Source organism: Macrobrachium rosenbergii, chromosome 41 (genome assembly GCF_040412425.1).
Source record: "Macrobrachium rosenbergii isolate ZJJX-2024 chromosome 41, ASM4041242v1, whole genome shotgun sequence".
Classification (NCBI taxonomy): Eukaryota; Metazoa; Arthropoda; class Malacostraca; order Decapoda; family Palaemonidae; genus Macrobrachium; species Macrobrachium rosenbergii.
This window is the reverse complement of record NC_089781.1, coordinates 93,780,488-93,803,435: the sequence shown is the minus strand read 5'-3', so window position 1 is coordinate 93,803,435 and position 22,948 is coordinate 93,780,488. Positions and strand designations below refer to the sequence as shown.

At 37.6% G+C, this 22,948-nt stretch overlaps 1 protein-coding gene across 4 annotated transcripts in view; it reads right to left on the bottom strand.

The window, feature by feature from the left end:
- Sobp (Sine oculis-binding protein) overlaps window positions 1-22,948 on the bottom strand; it is a 417,587-nt gene that overhangs the window by 120,441 nt on the left and 274,198 nt on the right. The window lies entirely within an intron of this gene.

The following is a 22,948-nucleotide window of genomic DNA, read 5'->3' as shown; positions in this document are numbered from 1 at the left end:
TACGAAGTGTAAATAACTTGGCGCGGGGAACTTATCACGTAATTGTAGGTTCATTAATAAATAAAAAAAACACTCTTTTATTTATTAATACACAGCTATGAAACAACAATCATTTTAAACCAAACAAAAACTTCTTTCAGTTTTCTTCTGAAGGTGGAAGGAGAAACTCACAAGATTCCTGTGTATAACTTGTTATACACAGGAATCTTGTGGGTTTCTCTTTCAGTCATTTTAAAACCATCGTATCAAATGTTGTGTCAATTGCCAAGCAACAGGCGCTTTGCATTTGCCTGTAAAATATTTCGCAGAAATAAAAAGAAAAAAAAAAATATATATATAACCTTCTTGGTTCTGAATAAATCAAACATGGGATATCTTGAATCTTGGTAATCAGAACTAACTTCTAAAGCTTACTTGATATGGGGAGATAACCTCTATATCTCTCTTCATTAAAAAACAGATCGACTTCACGTTCTTTCTATTTGCAGGTACACAAACACACACACACATACATAAACATACAAGCACAAAAATGCAAAATGACTCATGATACAAACACCTAAAGGGCCAAGTTTTTTTAAAGTTTAAAAAACCCACCATATGTAAATTCGTCAGTGGTTCTTACTCAGCTCAAGTTACTTGATCGAGGACTAAAAATGAACACATTTCCCCTGGATACTGATCCTTACTTCTGTCAAACATCTAGATGTTGAACATACGACTGAGGATGTTGGTTCACTGGGAAACGATGTTTGTGGATCCTCAGTGGGACCCGTGAAAACGATATTCCTCGTGTGAATCATGGAAGGGTAACCCAGTGTGTGAAACACCAAACCAAACCTGCAACTTTTTTATTCACTTATTTTTCCCGAAGCCGTCTGTCGAGTTGAGTTTTGGGGACACGACATTACGCAAGGATTGGACACGTGCGTACAACGTTGCATATTTGACAGACACGGATCTAATTAGGACCTGCAATTGTCTCTTTCTCTCTCTCGGGGGCTTCACGCCTAATAAATAAATTGGTAGACATTTCTCGGCTGGGTAAAAATGGAAACGTCTGATTTCTGTTGGCGTGCCAAGATGTCACTTTTCCCGAGACGAGATCGCTGCAGTTCCCGGAAATGTGGTGGGTGGGTCTTGGTGCTCGTTTGTTTGAGAGAAGCTGCTTTGGCGTTTCGGAATTTGCACATATTTTTCAGTACTTTTTTCATCTGCGTTTTTTTTTCCTCTGTTCGCCATTTCTTATTTGCTGAGATATTTGTTTCTTATTGACTTTTTCTATCACTTACTTCCCCGTCGGGAGAGTAGTGCCGTCAGTACATCTCGTGCGGTGCACTGTAAGCATAACTTGAGGTTCTTTGCAGCTTGCCTTCGGCCCCTAGCTGCAACCCCATTCGTTTCTTTTACTGTACCTCCTTTCATATTCTCTTTCTTCAATCTTACCTTCCACCCTCTGCTAACAATTGATTCATAGTGCAGCTGCTGTGAGGTTTTCTTCCTGTTACACCTTTCAGACCTTTCACTTGTCAATTTCCGTTTCAGCGCTGAATGACCTCATAGGTCCCAGTGCTTGGCCTTTGGCCTAAATTCTATATTCAGTTCAATTTAATTCTGTCTCTACTTCACCACATCGTTTTTCTTATCTTAATTCTGTTTTTCACTTTTTTACACAAGGACGTTCTATTATGTGATAGCTTAGGAAGTTAATGGCATACTTGTATATTTCATTTGAATTTGTACACTTCATGGATAAAAAAATAAATTGTAACTAATTTGGCTATCATACAAGTGTTTCAATTTAATATAATCCATTTTGGTTACTGAACATGTAAAAATGGTGAAAACAGGACGATACTTCAAGAGAAGTAAAATAGTTTGTACACTAATAATCATCATCATAATTGTCACCCCAAACACTGGAATTTTCATCATAATGACCATAATATTCATAACTAATAATATACTCCTCCTCCCCCTCCGCCTCCTTAGCACTGTAACCATCCTCAAACAAGTAAAAAATGCGCCGAAGTTCCTTGGGCGCAATCTTGATTTTTTGTACAGCCGCTACAGAGTATAATCAAGGCCACCGAAAATAGATCTATCTTTCAGTGGTCTCGGTATAATGCTGTATGAGACGCGGCCCATGAAACTTTAACCACGGCTGCTGGTGGCCGATCCTATATCGTTGCCAGGGAGCAAGATTATGGCTAACTTTAACCTTAAATAAAATAAAAACTGCTGGGGCTAGAGGGCTGCAGTTTGGTATGTTTGATGTTTGGAGGGTGGATGATCAACATACCAATTTGCAGCCCTCTAGCCTCCGTAGCTTTTAAGAACTGAGGGCGGACAGAAAAAGTGGGGGCAGGAATAAAGTTCCGATGGATAGACAAAACCGGCACAATAGTTTTCTTTTACAGAAAACTAAAAAGCGTTTTGTATTAATGTCAGCAGAAGCCTATGATGGTTGAGGGTTACAGTTGCTAAGGTTGAGGGTTGAACATGGAAGCTAAAGGAGACAGATCATTGTAGGAAGAGACAATTAAGGGTTGAGGTCTAGAGCTGTTTAGGTCTAGGGTTGCAGGTGACAGCTGTTAGCAGCAAATCATTCCAGTTAGAAACTGCCCAGGGTTGTAGACGGAAGCCATTCAGGGATAAAGATGGTAAAAGAAAGATAATGAAGTTAAGGGTCCTATGTGTAACTGGCTGACGAGGTTGATGGTTGTAGACAGAAGTTCGCTGAGGTTGTAGGTTGTAGGTTATAAAGTTAACTGGTATTGATAGACAGAAGTTCGCTGGGGTTGTAGGTTATTAAAGTTAAGTGGCGTTGATAGTCACAGGTTACACCTGCCGGGTTGAGGGTTGTTTTCGGAAGCTGCTAACTTCTGAGGGATGTGGTTGGAGGTTGTTAGATGATAAATAAGGGTAAGTTTGTAGGGTTGTAGACTGAACCCATTGTGTTCAGGGCTATAAGCTGAAGATATTGTGTTTAGGGCTAAAAGCCGAAACTTCCGTGCATTAAGGGTTGTAGTTTGAAGCTTGTGGGCCAAGAGTGTTGTAGACAAGCTTCTGTGGATTTAGGGTTGCAGGTGGAAGTTTGGGGTTGTGGAGTGTATGAGAGCGCTTTTTGGGTTTGACTACTGTAGGTGCGAGTTGACTGAACTGAAGGTTATGTTTAGAGTTCACGCGAATGTTGTAACTATTTAGGATTAAATCACTGAACCTGGAAAATAAAATTTAAACCAAAGGCCAAGCCCTGGGACCCACGAGGTCACTCAACGCTTAAAAAGGTTTTAAAGGCGTAGCAGAAAGAAAACCTCGCAGTTACACTGTTTTCACAGATGGAAGAAAGATAATATGAACGGAGGTGCAGTAAAAGGAATGAAAGGGGTTGCAGCTAGGGGGCCGGAGGGACGCTGCAAAGAACCTTAGGTAATGCCTACAGTGCACCGCGTGAGGGTATTTCAAAGTCGTAGATGGAAGCTGCTACAGATTGAGGGCTATGGCTGGAAGCCATTTAATCATGTTGAGATCTTTTGGGCCATGGGGTTGTGGACTGGAAATATTGGTAATTATGGTCTGAAGGTTATAGAAACCTTTTTGGTTGTGAGTTGTAGAAAGCAGCTTTCAAGATACGAAGATTGTAAGAGGAAGCTTCCGGGGTTGGGATTTGTGGGCGGAAGCAGTTGGGGGTCTCAGGAAACTGTGGGGGCGGGGGTGGCCCCAGAGAAGGGGTGGTGGGAGGGTGAGGGAGCAGAGTTCAAAGACTCACCCCACCGCGGCGGACTCTCTCTCTCTCTCTCTCTCTCTCTCTCTCTCTCTCTCTCTCTCTCTCTCTCTCTCTCTCTCCTTCAGTCTTTTATCGAAAACATAAAGCATCTCAAATTCCTCAAAACAATAAATCATTAACTTCATTATCGAGCAAACAATCTTACAATCTCAGATAACCCTTGTCATCCGATCCTAAGGCCCATAACTTTCTCTCTCTCTCTCTCTCTCTCTCTCTCTCTCTCTCTCTCTCTCTCTCTCTCTCTCTCTCTTTTACACACACTTTTCATTTTTATCCCCGCTCGCTTTCCATCTGCTTTTGAAATCCAATCTGTGTTTTTGTTTACATTACTCCGAAGTTCACTTTCTCGCTTTCTGGTGTAAATTCCATTAGCGCTTTGTTTTAAGGAGCCAGAGCGACTGTTTGATACACTGTGTTGCGTTTCTTGCCTTTTCTTTCCTCTTTTCTTCTTGCTTCTCTACCGTCTACTCTTCTTCCTCTTATCTTCCTAAATGATTTCTCCCCCTTTTTTTTAGTTTTCTGTAAAAGAAAAGTATTGTGCAGGCTTTGTCTGTCCGTCCGCACTTTGTTCTGTGCGCAGTTTTTCTGTCCGAACTTTTTCTGTCCGCCCTCAGATCTTAAAAACTACTGAGGCTAGAGGGCTGCAAATTGGTACGTTGATCATCCACCCTCCAATCATAAAACATACCAAATTGCAGCCCTCTAGACTCAGTAGTTTTTATTTTATTCGAGGTTAAACTTAGCCATAATCGTGCGTCTGGCAACTATATAGAACAGGCCACCACGTGGCCGTGGTTAAAGTTTCATGGGCAGCGTCTCGTACAACATTATACCGAGACCACAGAAAGATAAATCTATTTTCGGTGGCCTTGATTATACGCTGCACTGGCTGTACAGAAAACTCGATTGCGCCGAAGAAACTTCGGCTCATTTTTTACTTGTTTTCTTCGTTTCCTACCACTCCTCTCCTGTCTTCTCTTCCTACTGCGTTCCTTTCTCCTTTTCCTTCTTTGGCTATTCTTCCTCCCCCTCCTCTTCCTAAGTCTCTATCCTTCTTCTTTTTATCTTTTCCTCCCTCTTCCCTCTTTCCTTCTCCTCCTCCTCCTCCAGTTCTACCTTTTCATCCATCTATAACATCTCTTCCTCCTCCTTCTCCTCCCTCCTCCTCTTCCTCCATCTTCCTTTTCTTCCTTTTCGTCTTCCTCTACTTCCCTTCTTTCTCCTTGCTTAATTCCTACTCCCTACTTTTTTTTATCATCTTGTCCTCATTCCTTCTTGCAGTTTAAAACTACTCCTTCTCTCTCTCTCTCTCTCTCTCTCTCTCTCTCTCTCTCTCTCTCTCTCTCTCTCTCTCTCTCTCTCTCTCTCCCTCTTCTCCTCTCTCCCCTCAATCTCTCTCTCCCCCCAATCTCTCTCACCCCCCCTCAATCTCTCTCTCTCTCTCTCTCTCTCTCTCTCTCTCTCTCTCTCTCTCTCTCTCTGCAGGGTATAACAGATGTTTGCAGCTCACGAATGGCCGAGAAAAACCACCAGGAATGTCCGAAAAAAAAGATAAATAAATTGTACACTTTGCGGCGGAACTTTAATTTTGACCTAATTATCTAATCTGCGAATTTCTGGGAAAAGCACAAAGTGTCCTCGAGCCCTTAAGGTCATTTGGTACCATTAGAGAGAGAGAGAGAGAGAGAGAGAGAGAGTTTTGCATGTTCAGAGAATTTTTTTAAATCAATTTTTTTAAACTGTTCTCAAAGACTGTGAAATCTGAAAGATGTTCATTTCGAATAATAATAATAATAATAATAATAATAATAATAATAATAATAATAATAATAATAATAATAATAATAATAACAATAACGTATTTCTATTCTCATTGACGTCGACTGTGAATCTCACGGAATGCGTTTACAAATATTTAAACATTCCGATTTCAGTTCCAATTCCAATTTCTAGAACACGTCCACTGAGCATTTTATGCGAATGTGATGCTTCTGATAACTGTGCGTCTCTCGTAAGATATTTCCTGAACAGTTTTTTTAATGAAGCTCTTACGAGATAGTGGTTCTCCTTCTATTCTCGTGATACTGATTATAAAAATATCCAAGGTTATGCTGAAGCAAACAGCTTAGGTTATGTTATATTATCGTAATTTATGTTGGCAAAAATATTATAGGTTTTGCTGATGAAAATTTCATTGGTTATACTGATAAAAATATCAGAGGTTGTGCTGATAAATATATCATAAGTTTTGCTGATAAAAATATAAGTTTTGTTGATAAAAATATCAGAGGTTATGCTGATAAATATATCATACGTTTTGCTGATAAAAATATCCTAGGTTATGCTGATAAAAATATAGGTTATTCTGATAAATATATCATAAGTTTTCCTGATAAAATATCAGAGGTTATGCTGATAAATATATCATAAGTTTTGCTGATAAAAATATCCTAAATTATGCTGATAAAAATATCAGAGGTTATGCTGATAGATATATAAGTTTTGCTGATAAAAATATCCTAGGTTGTGTTGATAAAAATATCAGAGGTTGTGCTGATAAATATATCATAAGTTTTGCTGATAAAAATATCCTAGGTTATGGTGATAAAATATCAGAGGTTATACTGATAACTACATCATAAGTTTTGCTAATAAAAATAGCCTAGGTTATGCTGATAAAAATATAAGAGGTTATTCTCATAAATGTATCATAAGTCATGTTGATCAAATATCCTGGGTTCTGCTGATAAAAATATCAGAGATTATGCTTATAAATATATCATAAGTTTTGCTGATAAAAATATCCTATGCTATGCTGATAAAAATATCAGAGGTTTATGCTGATGAAAATATTATAGGTTATGCTGATAAAAATATCAGAGGTTGTGCTGGTAAATATAAGTTTTGCTGATAAAAATATCCTAGGTTATGCTGATGAAAATATCGTAGGTATGTTTATAACCATATCAATAACTTCCCAGACGTCCATGGTTATGACAATAAGTACTACAAGTATTACTATTGTGGTGGCAATAATAATAATAATAATAATAATAATAATAATAATAATAATAACAATAATAATAATAATAATAATATTCGTGACATTATATATAGGATGAAATGGTCTCTCATGAAATTTCTTTAAATAGGATAAAATGAAGTACAACAACTTCCGGACACAGTATTTATCTATCTATGTATCTATCTATCTTGATAGATAGACAGACAGAGAGATAGATAGACAGATAGACAGACAATTAAACAGATAGATAGATAGATAGATAGATAGATAGATAGACAGACAGATAGATAGATAGATGATTAGACTTGCAAGAAACAAAATAGAACAAATTTTCGAATAAAAAAACTACTGAATCAATTACATTTTACTCCTTTTTTTTTTTATCTCGAAACAAGCAATTTAAAGCAACACTCGTCATGAGGAGTAAAACCAGAAGGAACACTGTGTTACAAGTGCCCGAAAATCCTGGCATACCTGTAATGCTGCAGATGCTGAAACTCTTCGCGTTTAAGAGACTCTGTAAAACTGCTGTAAAAGGCTGTCGAATTAGTCTAACTGTTTAAACTCTTATTCATTCATCTAAATATTCATTTGCTTGATGATTTGTTTATCGTTATTTATTCTTATTTACTTCTGTATTTGATAATTTATCATCTGTTATGGTGGTTTTTCTGTTACCCAACTGGAAAAGCTATTAGTTGAATTCTTTGCAAAGTAATGGCCTTCATTGGAGTGTTTCATGTAAAATGTTTGTACATTTTTCAATAATAATAATAATAATAATAATAATAATAATAATAATAATAATAATAATAACGCCAAAGAACATTCCAGTTCAAATGGTCAGTTCATCGTTTCAAAACACCGTGAAATAACCACCTTGAACGGATCCTAAATTATCTAAATTATCCCTCGGACCACAGCGAACGAGCCCACACAAACATCTCAGCGTATGACACTTCAGTCCGCAGCTGCTAGCGTCACGAAAGCTCTGGTCGTTTAGTTTATGATTGACGGGTATGAACCACGTCTGAATTAAAGTACAAACAGGAAGAATATTATTATTATTATTATTATTATTATTATTATTATTATTACTATCATCATCATCTAAAATGAGAAAGCCTAATTACAAAACAAGTTTGCAAAGCTAATTACACTTACGTTAAAAAATGAGAAAACATGAATAATTTTGTAAAACAAGTGAATGAACAAATTTATTAGTGAATAACTAAATAAATTAAGAAACGAATCAAGAAGAAAACTGACTGATTATTACATACTAAAGCAACAACATTGCAAGTCGGCTTTTAAAAAGTTCAAGCGGCGAATCAGAAGACGAAGATGTATAGAGTATACAATCTTTGAAAACAGTAAGAGAGGGGAATGTAAAAAATAGGTCATAAATAGAAGGATAAAAATAAGAAATGCAGTAAAATTTATGTCCAGTGAATTTTTTTTTTTAAAAGGAGGATGTATTTTAAGCAATTAGCAGCCAAACGTTGCCTAAAACTACCGAAATTGACGGAAAAAATTAGGTGCGGGTGAACATGTTTCAGTTCAGTCTTAACCCCAATATTGGCTACTTGTGGCGAATTTCGATGCCAACACGCACAAAGATGGCGGAAAATGCGCCATTTGGGGATCAGTCATTCATTATGACTGATCCCCAAATGATTCTGACTAATTTTTTTTTTTTATGAAATTTAGGCTATCAAGCCAAGCACTGGGGTGCTTTGATCCATTCAGCACTCAAGCCAGTGAAGAGAGTGAGTTGGAATGGGTGGACAGTAAGATAAAGGGGATGAAGTACAAGTATATATAAAAATGTTGAACTGCGAGAATACCCCTCAGTTAACATAAGAAAAACAGTTAGAGAAGTTGGACAGCAAGACTGAAGAAAGGCGGCAGGAACGGAGACCAAAGTAAAGGGCTAAGAAGTCCGTGCAGCTAGGGGCTGAAGGAACGCTGCAAACGCCCTTTAGTAGTGCCTACAGTGCACCACGTGACATGCACTGACGGAACTAGCCTTTCCCCCACGGGGTAAATGGTTAACGGAGACTCCAAAGTGTTTGAAGATGAGAAATTGGAAGTCGAGTAATGCAAGGTAAATTGGGTGGGCCCTCATTCGCCTTTGAAGCAAGCCGGTATGACGATTTAAGTACACATTACCCAAAGACGAATCTAAGCTTGCGCCTTGAGTGAAATGAACGGTCTGTCTTAAAAGCTTAATTACGTAGTTATTTACAACTGCGGCGCGTTAGTGCCAAGGGGCACCCACTGCGAAGAAATGTAACTGCCCTCACCTGGGCACGCGGGCACACATGCATTTATACGAAAAAAAAAAATACAACAGAAATTGTACGTGGATTTACATGCAGATGAAATCATGCACACACTTATACACAGTCACACACGCAAAAAAGAGACACAAGAACAAAAAACCTAACAAAAATCACACGTATTGAATTGACACCCCAAAACAGTGCCTAAGCATTGGGCCGGGAACATACAAGTAAGCCTGGTAGCGTGGTAGATTCCAGAACCAAAGAACGCCTGTTCTAGCCATGCCTGGGTGAGGAGTCTGCAATCTCATTCCTGTTTAATAAAAATGAAAAATGAACACCAAAGTGTGTGTACATACACGTGAATGTGTGAATGTATACAGCCATATATTTACACACATACATGCTTGCAAGTGCACTCAAAACAAACTATGTGTGTGTGTGCATAAGAGAGAGAGAGAGAGAGAGAGAGAGAGAGAGAGAGAGAGAGAGAGAGAGAGAGAGAGAGAGCGCTCTGTGATATCTTTTCTCGATTTAATAGGCAATATGAATACTTGCAAATGCAGTCAAGTACAGGCACACTTTCACGGCAAAACAAATTGTGTGTGTGTGTCTGAGAGAGAGAGAGAGAGAGAGAGAGAGAGAGAGAGAGAGAGAGAGAGAGAGATCTATCATGTCCTTCCTCGAGAAACAGGCAATATGTAATCAACCTTTTTACCTGCAAACAAAAAAACAAATTATGTGTGTGTGTGTGTGTGTGTCTGAGAGAGAGAGAGAGAGAGAGAGAGAGAGAGAGAGAGAGAGAGAGAGAGAGAGAGAGAGAGATCTACCATTTTTTCCTCGCTTAAACAGGCAATATGTAATCAAGTACTGTTATACTTGCACGGCCAAACATATTGTGCCTGTGAGAGAGAGAGAGAGAGAGAGAGAGAGAGAGAGAGAGAGAGAGAGAGAGAGAGAGAGAACAACGCCGAGCTCTACGGTATCTTTTCTCGATTAAATGGGCAATATGACCCCGAGACCAAGAGATGTTTCAAATTGGACAACCTGATACCTTGCCTCAGAACATGCGGTTATAATCCCTGAATATAATAGCTTGGGAGCCGCCGTAATCATAACAGTTATAAGATCAAGTGTCATGCCGTATTAGAGTCTCTCCTCTTTTTTTTTTCTCTTCATTCTTTCCTTTTATGCATCTATGTTTTTTGCTGTTCGTGTTACCGAACGCTTTGAGATTTTTACGGTTTGTATTGTGTGTGATATCAATTTTATAGCTGCCATTACATTGAGATTTTGCCTGTATCAAGAATCATTGTTAAAAGATAATTCCAATGCCAACCTTGAAAGTATATTAAATGTGATAATATATCGTTACCACAAAAGATAATATAAACTTTTTCTGACGTTCCAAAACAGGTGCAGTAAAATTGTGGAAGAATGAAATCACTGCAAAGATCAACAGATGCAATCGGTAGTGAAACATGGAGTGCGATCCCCGTAGACTGAAAGAAAAACTGCTGCACAATGCAAGTGCTATGGTGTCGGTTGTACTGCGCAGGTATCTCTGCCGCTATTTTTACGTAAATAATCAACGTGTACCTTGTTTTTCTGCATTGAGTTTGTTGATCTAAAGGCATATTGATGCGCAAATAAGGAGGTGTTATTGTGATTACGTATTAAGCCATAACACACAAACATATATATACAGTATATATGACTATGAAATATTTTCTGTTAAAACAGAAATCCATCTAATAGAAGGAGCCCATGAAAACGCCAAAAGGCAGAAAGAGTATTGCTATATTTCAGAGACCAGACTGTCTCCTCTACTGGCAGTAGGGGAGACAGTTTGGTCTCTGAAATATAGCAACATTTTTCTACCTGTTGGCGTTTTTATGGACTCCTTCTATTAATATATATATATATATATATATATATATATATATATATATATATATATATATATATATATATATATATATCTATATTCTAAGGAGATAAATGAGTTAAATGGCAAGAAGCCTATTTGGTGTTGTTAGATGGTACATTGTTAGCTGTTGACAGTGAAGAAGAGCTGCAGAGACTGGTGTGAGAGTTTAAAATTATTCATAACTAATAGAGTTGAAAGTGAATGACAGCAAGAGCAACGTGAAGAGGATAAAAGTGGGCCCAGACAATGAAGCAATTAAAGTCAGAATGAATGATGGAAAAATGAAAGTAGGTGATTAAAGAGGTATTTAAGTGGACAGAGAGAAGAAAAGAATAAACCAACAGATAAAGTATGGCAAGGCAGGAGAAGGGGGATCTTTGCAAAAAAAAAAAAAAAAAATGGCCTGGACGAAGCAAGAAACGTCTATGGAAGCAAAAGCCAGAATGACCGAAGGAATTCTGACGTCAAATGTCCTCAGTGAAAATGGAGAACACAAGATATTTTTGAGTGAAGAATGCAAGTTCCAGTGCTAAATAAGAAAGTGGCTATATTCTGGTGAAGAGTTTATATGAATCAAAGAATCTGGGAGTGGGGGTGGGGCGAAGACGAGCAAGCTAAATAGTAGGCATTAATGGAACGGGACGACCTTAATATCCACAAAGCGCCGAAGGGCTAGCAATAAATCATAGAGTGACGCAAAATGTGTGACGGGCCAGTTAACACGACGCAATGCTGATGAGCTTTCTGCAATCCGTGTGGGTATATTAACTACTGATGATCTGTAAGATTATACACTAGGTTGTTCATGATGCAACAACTTAAGGATGGGCGTAGCAGCGAATAATATTTTTGTTTTCCCTACAGTAACCACTGACTAGGATAAACAGCTTTTCAATAATATAAATAAATAAATAAATATATATATATATATATATATATATATATATATATATATATATATATATATATGTATATATATATGTATATATATAATATATATATATAATATATATATATTTTATTTATAATGTTTGTAAATTTATACCGCTGTTCGAGAAAGACTGAGCTTTATAATAATAATAATAATAATAATAATAATAATAATAATAATAATAATAATAATAATTATAATAATAGCCTCTGCTTTAGCTGATGGCCATATATACAGATAAACAAGTAGATACAATACAGTACACAAAATAATAATAATAATAATAATAATAATAATAATAATAATAATAATAATAATAATAATAATAATAATCCTGCACCCTTTTCAGGAGGATGAGATGAAACAGACCAGAATCCTGACTTATCCCATCCCGACCTCACGTCCTCCACATCCTCCAAAGTTTTGTTTTCTTCTTCTTCTTCTTCTTCTTCTTCTTCTTCTTCTTCTTCTTCTTCTTTTCTTCTTCTTCTTCTTCTTCTTTTTATATTTCTAATTGTAATGGGATCCCTGGCAGGTATCATTATAGAGCGATACACGAGACACCATCGTCATAATTAGCACTCGCATGCTGGCTCCAGTCTGCCTTACACGCTCTTTCTCTCTCTCTCTCTCTCTCTCTCTCTCTCTCTCTCTCTCTCTCTCTCGTCTTTGCAAGCTCTTGTTTTGTATCCAAAGAAGCTAGCTGTTTTCTTTCTTTTCTCTCTAATCTTTTCAAATTCTTCTCTCTCTCTCTCTCTCTCTCTCTCTCTCTCTCTCTTTTATAACTATTCGTCCTCAAAAATACTCTCTCTCTCTCTCTCAATTTCAACTATTCGTCCTAAAAATACTTGTATCTCTCTCTCTCTCTCTCAATTTCAACTATTCGTCCTAAAAAATACTGGTGTATCTCTCTCTCTCTCTCTCTCTCTCTCAATTTCCAACTATTCGTCCTCAAATATACAGTATTCTCTCTCTCTCTCTCTCTCTCTCTCTCTCTCTCTCAATTTCCAACTATCCGTCCTCAGAAATCCCGGCTCCTCCCACTCTCTCATATATTACCCTTATTTTTAAAAGTGGATCAAGACTAGAGGCAAGTAATAATAGGCCTGCGAGTCTGACATCTCATATTATGAAAGTGTATGAAATAGTAATGAAGAAAAATATAATGAAACATTTAATGGAAAATAGTTTGTTTAATATAGGACAACATGGTTTTGTACACAAACCCAAATGTTAGTCCACCATGAAAACATATATAAAAATATGATAAACGGAAAAGATACAGATGTGGTTTACCTAGACTTTGCAAAAAGCTTTTGACAAGGTAGACCACAATATATTAGCGAAAAAAATAAAAACATAATATTGTGGACAAAGTAGGAAGATGGATAAAAGAATTTTTGCAAAACAGAAAACAGATAGTGATTGCAAACGACGAGAAATCGGATGAAGCTAAGGTAACATCCGGTGTGCCACAAGGTACGGAGTTAGCTGCATTGCTGTTTGTGATTATGATTGCAGACATAGACAGTAATGTTAAGGACTCGGTAGTGAGAAGTTTCGTCGATGACACAGGAATAAGTAGAGAAATTACTTGCGATGAAGATAGGAACTCGCTACAAAGAGACCTAAACAAAATATATGAATGGAGAGAGGTAAATAGGATGGTATTTAACTCTGATAAATTTGAATCAATAAATTATGGTGATAAAGAAGGAATGCTATATGCATATAGAGGACCTAATAACGAGACAATCACAAATAAGAAAGCAGTTAAAGACCTTGGTGTGATGTTGAATAGGAATATGTTATGCAAATGATCAAATAGCAATACTACTGGCAAAATGCAAAGCAAAATGGGAATGTTGTTCCGGCACTTCAAAACAAGAAAAGCCGAACACATGATTATGCTTTATAAAACATATGTACGTAGTCCACTTGAATATTGCAATATAATATGGTACCCACATTACCAAAAAAGGATATTGCACAAATAGAGAGAGTGCACAAAGGTCCTTTACAGCTGGAATAGAAGAAGTTAAGGACCTTGACTACTGGGAAAGACTACAATTTTAAATTTATATAGTCTCGAAAGGAGAAGAGAACGCTACATGATAATACAGGCATGGAGACAGATAGAAGGAATTACTGAAAACATCATGGAGCTAAAAATATCAGAAAGAGCAAGCAGAGGTAGATTATTAGTGCCCAAAACTGTACCAGGAAAACTAAGAAAAGCACACAGGACATTAATCCACCACGCACCAGCATCGATAATGCAGCGTCTATTCAATGCGTTACCAGCTCATCTGAGGAACATATCAGGAGTGAGCGTAGATGTGTTTAAGAATAAGCTCGACAAATATCTAAGATGCATCCCAGACCATCCAAGATCGGAAGATGCAAAATATACTGGAAGATGCATTAGCAATTCTCTGGTAGACATCAGAGGTGCCTCACACTGAGGGACCTGGGTCAACCCGAACGAACTGTAAAGTCTGTAAGGTCTGTAAGGTCTCTCTCTCTCTCTCTCTCTCTCTCTCTCTCAATTTCTCCAACTGTTCGTCCTCAAATATACAGTCTTGTCTCTCTCTCTCTCTCTCTCTCTCTCTCTCTCTCTCAATTTTCAACCATTCTGTCCTCAAAAATACTGGCTGCTCTCTCTCTCTCTCTCTCTCTCTCTCTCTCTCTCTCTCTCTCTCTCTCTCTCTCTCTCTCTCTCAACCTTTTGTTATTTCAACACCGTTCGTTTATTATCCACAAATTTCTGTCTCGGTAGAGATTTACAGCATTACTGTCCATTAGAGATTATACCATCAAAGCCATTTCTTAACACGGCAATTCATTCTCTTTCGAATTTTTACAAGATTGGTACCAGTATCATTTTCCCCTCAGGGGTTTATTATAGTGCCGTCAGTGCACCTCACGTGATGCACCGTAGGCATTTCTAAAGGGTGTTTGCACCGTTCCTTTGGCCCCTAGCTGCACCCACTTCTTAGCCTTTTACTTCACCTCCACTTCTGCTTCCTATATAAATAAATAAATATATATATATATATATATATATATATATATATATATATATATATATACATGCATGCACACATATATATACTGTATATATCTATACATGTAATATATATATATATATATATATATATATATATATATATATATATATATATATATATATATATATATATATATATATATGTATATCATATACATACATACATACAGACATATACATATACATACACCCATCACCATCTTTTCATTCCCTCCTCAAACCTCACTCATTGACAGGCGTCGGAACAAAGTGAAAGCCTCTCACTCAACGACAGGAAAAGTGTGACCAAGCAAAAATCAGTGCAGACGCAGATGCAATCCCAAAGTGAATTTAGCCCCGATGAAAGAACGAATCCAAAAGATGAATTAGAGAGAGAGTGGAAAGAGGTCGACATTTGAAGCGCAGCAATTTAGCGGAAGCTAAACGACAATTCGTTTTGCGTTGTACGTTTGCAAAAGAATTTGTTTGTTTACAAAACAAAAAAAAAGAAAGCGTTCTTTTATATTTACAGTTGCGACGTCCAACAGATGGCGGGGGGGGGGTGGGGTGGGGTGCTGATATTGCATTTCCTTGCCTAACTGACTTATCGACTTTTACAAAGGTGGCGACACAGCAGAAAAGGTCAATGATGCCATGCACTTACCTAGTTGATTGACTTAAAAAATAAACTTGCGTCGCAAGGGCAAAGGTCAAAAACAAGTTGCCTTTATTTAGATGTAAAAGGGCGTTACAAGAGTGATGGTCAGTGACGTTGGGCTGTGATTTAGATGGCTATTTCATATAAAAACCAGCTGGCGTTGCAAAACGAAGGGTCAACCACGCCATGTACTTATCTACGAAAGGCCGAAAGAAGGAGAACAACAAGTTTATGAGGATTGTGTGGTCTGCCGGGATTTAAAATCACACCCGCTGGGGAATACGAAAGTTGGTAGAGAATGCCATAGTTATCTATGTGATCCAAGAAATGAATTTTAAAATACAGTAAAGTAATTTGACGACTTCAGAGTGTTGGCAGATATCAAAATTAGAGTGATCTAAATTCTCTATTAATTTAGAGATCTATAACATTCTACTATTCTCTCCATGCTTTCTTTTAGAGAAAGAAAGAAGAAAATAAAAAAAAATAGAAAATAAAATAAAATAAAACTAGTTCACAGACTTTGGGGATAAGTTAACATTGTCTAGGCAGACATATGGTTGGAATTCCTCCCCCTTCAACACGTGTTTCAATGCTTATCTTAAATCGCTGAGGAATTTTTTTTTCTTTATTTACAGTGTTCAAGAAAATACTTCAGCTAAGAAAATGGGTCTCCTCTCTCTCTCTCTCTCTCTCTCTCTCTCTCTCTCTCTCTCTCTGTCTGTCTGTTTCTCTCTCTCAATTTCTAACTATTCGTTCTCAAAATTACAATCTCTCTCTCTCTCTCTCTCTCTCTCTCTCTCTCTCTCTCTCTCTCTCTCTCTCTCTCTCTCTCTCTCTCTCTCTCTCTCGCTCAATATCTAACTATTCATTCTCAAAACTACAGCTTTTACTCTCTTTCTCTCTCTCTCTCTCTCGAATTATAATGATTCGTCTTCAAAATTGCAGACCTCTCTCTCTCTCTCTCTCTCTCTCACTCTTTCAATTCTTATTACTTAAACATATAGTCTTTACTCTCTCTCTCTCTCTCCCCCTCAATTTCTAACTATTCGCCGTCAAAAATACAGTCTCTCTCTCTCTCTCTCTCTCTCTCTCTCTCATTTCCATTTCCACCCGTCATTTAACAATCTCTCCAATGGAGCGATTAATGACTAAGGTCGCCTTTCCTTTATGCCTCACGAGAGAGAGAGAGAGAGAGAGAGAGAGAGAGAGAGAGAGAGAGAGAGAGAGAGAGAGAGAGAGAGAGGAACCTTACTGCGGTTTTCGTAGAGTTTTTTTTATCGTCAAGGATTTTACTTCAGTTCCTTTGGGTAAAGGAATTCGGAGGGAACCTACTGCGGTTTTCGTATCTAATAGAGAGAGAGAGAGAGAGAGAGAGAGAGAGAGAGAGAGAGAGAGAGAGAGAGAGAGAGAGAGTTAACAACACCAATTCATATTAATTTCTCTGGACAAAAAAATCTAAAGAGAATCTACGATTGGCCTTTGAGAGAGAGAGAGAGAGAGAGAGAGAGAGAGAGAGAGAGAGAGAGAGAGCGGTAATGAATGGTTTCATTACAGGGAGATGGAGATTACCTTTTGACAGAGCAATGATCACTCGCCTGACAGGAATTTTATCTCTCTCTCTCTCTCTCTCTCTCTCTCTCTCTCTCTCTCTCTCTCTCTCATACGGATACCTTAACCATACTCCAAAATAGAAGAAAAGATTGCGAAACCTATAATTGGAGTAGAAGGAAACTTCCTTCAAAAAGGGGAAAAATATGGAAGAAGAAGAAGAAGAAGAAGAAGAAGAAGAAGAAAAGAAGGAGGAGGAGGAGGAGGAGGAGGAGGTTGAGAGGAGAAGGAGAACGAGAAGGAAGCAGGAGTAGCCGGAGACGTAGAAGGAAAATTAGAAGGAGAATGAGAAGAAGGTGATGAGGGAGAAAGAGAGGAGGTTAGAAGAAGAAGAAGAAGAAGAAGAAGAAGAAGAAGAAGAAGAAGAGAAAGAGAAAGAGAGGACGTTGAAGAAGATGAAGAAGAAGAAGAGAGGAGATTGAAAGAAGGAAAAACAGAAGAAGAAGAATGAGAAGGAGAAGGAAATAGAAGAAGGAGGAGAAAGAGAGGAGGTTAAATGAAGAAGAAAGAGAAGAGGTCAGAAGAAAAAGGAGAAGAAAGAGAGGATGAGAAGGAGGAGAAAGAGAGGCGGTTAAATGAAGAGGAAGAAGAAGAAGAAGAAGAAAGAGAAGAGGTTAGAAGAAAAAGGAGAAGAAAGAGAGGATGAGAAGGAGAAGTACGCGAATGAGAAAGAAAAGGAAAAGATGAAGGAGTGAGAAGGAAAATGAGAAGGAATGAGAAAGGAAAAGGAAAGCAAAAGAAACGAACGCTCACTATCCAATAAATCATGGTACGCAGAGTCCGCCAGCCCGGGATATGTACTAAATCTCTCTCTCTCTCTCTCTCTCTCTTTCTCTCTCTCTCTCCCGCGATTCTCGATGATGACGCCCCTACGGGAAGTCATCAAGAGTTTTTCCGAGCTCTCTGTCACAACTAGAAGTTGCTTGTGGTATATACACACACATATATACCCCGGTGCCAGATCGCCGATTGCGCAACCAAGGTCTCGAGTCTTGGTCTAGGTGTTCAGTTTTTTAATATTTTTTTATTTATTTATTTATTTTTTTTTTTTTTTGAGATTTAGCGACGCGCACTACCTCCTTGGTGTTGGGGAGAAATTAGATTTATGGTTATGTATTTCTACTCTCTTTTTTTTTTTTTAATGTGTGGCGACTTACTTGCTGCACACAAACGCACATGCTGCACACACATATTTTATGTATGCATATATATTTACATATATATATATATATATATATATATATATATATATATATATATATATATATATATATATATATATATATATATATATATATATATATATATATATATATATATATATATATACTGTATCTATATATATATATATACATATACACACACACTTTTGGCAGAACATCTTGTACCAATCTTTTACAACATTGTGAATATACGAGTCCATTCACCTTTGAGAGATCTGCACATGCAGTTCCACTGTCGCATAAATTTGGTACTGAGTAACCTAACGGTTTCAGTGCCAGGTCTTTTTAACCAGACATTCAAGAATCGAATCAAACGGTTATATTAAAATGATGAATAACTGTAAATAATTCATGCTCAACTTCAGTAGCATCAATCTCTAGATTGATTCTAGTTATGTGGACAATGTACTGTGATGCATTTAATTAATGAGGAAGAAATGAAATACCTAAATTCTGAGTAATTAGATATTTTGTGAACGCGGGAGAAAACGGAAAACTTCTTCAAGACACGAATTATGGGCCAGGACGTAACATACGCAAAACCTAAGTAATATCCACAAATAAACAAATAAAAAATAATTAATTCATTAAATGAATAATATAAATAAGTAAATTAATCAATAAATAAATAAATGCATAAATTAATTTAAATACTGTAAGGAATAAAAAAATAAAAAAAAATATAAACTTCTGCCAAAGTCACGAACCCAGGACAAAAAAAAAAGTTCAGTCTGTTCATCATTGAAAAATAATTTATTTGTAATGAATAAAATATTGTGTTGAACGCGGATTGCACAAAATAAGTAAAGGGAAAACTAAGCAAAAGAATTCAAGATTAAAATATCAAATGAAAGAAAATCATGAACTGACAAAACTATTGAATAATAGCATGATATGTATAAATATAAAATATAACGCAGTATACATATTATGCATATAAAATAAAATAAAATATATAAGATGTAGCATAAAGGACGACGTTATGCGAAGGAAATTAAAATATCAAGCATTAATGGAATTGGAAAAGCAATATAAATTTAAATAAAATATAGAACACAAAAAATAAAGCCAAAAAAGGTTGAAACACGGAGATGGACTAAACAAATCATATTAACATATCTTAAAACCAATATACATTCAAATAATATACAAAACGCAAAATATGCAGACACGCACACACAAAAGCTGAAATTACCTAAATGGAACGGACAAACCAATACCAATCTAACCTGTAAGTGAGTGGGTGAGTGAGCGAATGAATGAGTGAGTGCCAGAGAGTGAGTGAGTGAGTGAGTGAACGAGCAAGTGAGTGAGTGAGTGAGTGGGAGAGTGAGTGAATGAGTAAGGGAGTGTGTGTGAGAGTGAGTGAGTGAGTGAGTGAGTGGGAGAGTGAGTGAATGAGTAAGGGAGTGTGTTTGAGAGTGAGTGGGTGAGTGGGAGAGAGTGAGTGGGGAAAGTGTGGTGAATGAGTAAGGGAGTGTGTGAGAGTTAGTGAGTGAGTGAGTGAGTGAGTGTGTGAAGGAGTGAACGACTAAGTGAGTAAGAGAGTGAGTGAATGAGTAAGGGAGTGAGTGAGAGAGTGAGTGAGTGAGTAAGGGATAGCAAGAGAGTGAGTGGGAGAGTGAATGAGCGAGCGAGCAAGCAAGTGATTGAGTGAGTGAGTAAGGGAGGGCAAGAGAGTGAGTGGGAGAGTGAATGAGCGAGCGAGCAAGCAAGTGATTGAGTGAGTGAGTAAGGGAGGGCAAGAGAGTGAGCGGGAGAGTGAATGAGCGAGCGAGCAAGCAAGTGACTGAGTGAGTGAAAGGGTGAGTGAACGAGTGAACGAGTGAGTGAGTGAGTGAGTGAGTCTATGCAGAAGGGAAACCTCATCTCAAAACATCTGCAGCCGTATGAGAGAGCCAGGCAGGTACAGCATCCAAGATGGCCATCTGTCTTCCAACGCTCTACCATCTGTCAGTGCCGAAACGCTCTCTCTCTCTCTCTCTCTCTCTCTCTCTCTCTCTCTCTCTCTCAGCTAAAGTGCCGGTTGGCTCCCTTTCTTCGCACCCCACCTGGCATTCTCCCTACAAGAGAGAGAGAGAGAGAGAGAGAGAGAGAGAGAGAGAGAGAGAGAGAGAGAGAGAGAGAGAGACGCTTGCTTCGAGTAACGTATATAAATATGCGTACATGAGAGAGAGAGAGAGAGAGAGAGAGAGAGAGAGAGAGAGAGAGAGAGAGAGAGAGACGCTTGCTTCGAGTAACGTATATAAATATGCGTACATGAGAGAGAGAGAGAGAGAGAGAGAGAGAGAGAGAGAGAGAGAGAGAGAGAGAGAGAGAGAGAGAGAGAAGGAATTGTAACGCAACCTTACAATTTTTAAATGCATAAGACTAAGAATATAATTTTAACAGTGTTGAAATATTAGTAACAATTCCTATTGAGAGAGAGAGAGAGAGAGAGAGAGAGAGAGAGAGAGAGAGAGAGAGAGAGAGAGAGAGAGAGAGAGAGAGAGAGAATATACGAAAGACAGCAGCCTTGAGGAACACCTTCCGAGGTGAAGGGAGAAGATGCTGTCCCATCAACAACATATATAAAAGCAGCCAGATAAAAACCATGGAATTAATTTGCAAAGAATCACAGTAAACCTGTAACCATGAAACTTGTCTAGAAAAGCTAAACGCCATATTGCACAGCAATCCCCTGAGCTATGTTGATGGAAGACTAAAATTCCCTGAAGTTCCTCAGAGAACTTAACCAAATACCAGTAACATATAGGAGATTAGATTTCAAGTATATCTTGCTTTAAAATAGTCATGCTTGTTATCAACAAAAAGCATTTGGTTCAAGGTGTTTGAGAAACTTGAGTCCAGTAAAATTTCAAACTCCTAAACCGACAGACAGTCATAACAATAGCATTGTAGTTTGAAAGATAAGTCACCGGCATAATCTGCCTTAAGCCTGATAGCACTGGTAAGCAAAAATAATAGATCTCCCGAGCAAAATCAAGAAGGAACGTTTGTATACAATGTTGTCAGAGCTTCTCAGATTACCATAGCTGACATTGTTCAAAGGGAATTTGAGAAAAGATGAAGGGAGAGGTCGCAGAAATGACAGATTGTCTAAAAGACCCTAGTTGGGTGATAATTTATTGAAGTTTTTAAAAGATATAGAGGTTGGAAAATAGTCAATGACCATCCTAACCAAGAAAATTTCACAAGGAATACAAAATGTTTTTTCTGAAGGCAGAAAATTAAAAGATATGCCATACCTTACGTCTCAGCGTTAGTAGTTCGGAGACACCCAGTGTAATGGGGTTTGAGATTTTACACGGAGCCAGTAAAAAGTTTAGTATTGGAAAAAGGTCGATCTTATTCTCTCTAAGGGAAATTATAAAATTATATACCTAGTTTATGGAACTGAAATGGCTGTTATTGGGACTCTTCCAAGTCAGAGTACTTTGCGCTAAGACAATTGGCGTCTATGAAAGATCTATAGTTATACACCCGTAGTTTCCATGACTACGCAAGCCTCCTTAAGGCGAAATCTAAAGTGTCCATATGCATAATGTATAAGCAGTTAATATATGATTTATTGACACTTACAAAAACGAAAAGATATGTCACCAGGGCTAGTAAAGTGTATTAACAATTCGGATAATAAACTTGTTTCATTCTTTTTGATATAAATATCTCCTTTACTCGAAAAGCAGAGAGGATTATTGCGGTCCCAAGCCGTTATATATTAATGCTTTTTTGACACTTCAAATGGGAGAATACCACCTATTAATCAGAAAGACGTACGATAACTAGAAAGAGGGAGCACAGTGAAGGCTCTCTCTTGTAATTCGCACTTCAAAGCAAAACAAACCAAACGCAGAGACAAAATAAAACCGAAAATAGAATATGCGCAAAGCGATACGCTAAATTATCTTGAATTTTGTCCATAAACTTTAGCACTGCGAGGGACATTTAAAGAAACGATCAACCACTTTCTAAATAAAACCTTTCTGTCTCACGTCTCAAGCATATGACCCGACCAAGGAGATAAATCTCACATCTTGACAATATTATGAAACCCATTTATCTCGCGCAAAAGCGCTAAATCTTCGAAGAAAGCGCAGCGCGAAGTGAAAAGAAGGAAGTCTCTTTGCAAATGAAATTCTCTCTCGTGACTAATAATGGTAACGAAGATTTATTCGTTGTTTACGAAAGGAATCAACTTCCGAGAAAGTGTAGGATTTCTTCAGAGAGTGGCTTACATAATGGGACCCTTAATAATAATAATAATAATAATAATAATAATAATAATAATAATAATAATAATAATAATAATAATAACTTTGTTTGGTTTCCGGGGAAACAGGTTTACAGACCCTTTGGCCTTCGTCGAAAAAGAGACTCGTGGCTGTTATACTCTCTCTCTCTCTCTCTCTCTCTCTCTCTCTCTCTCTCTCTCTCTCTCTCTCT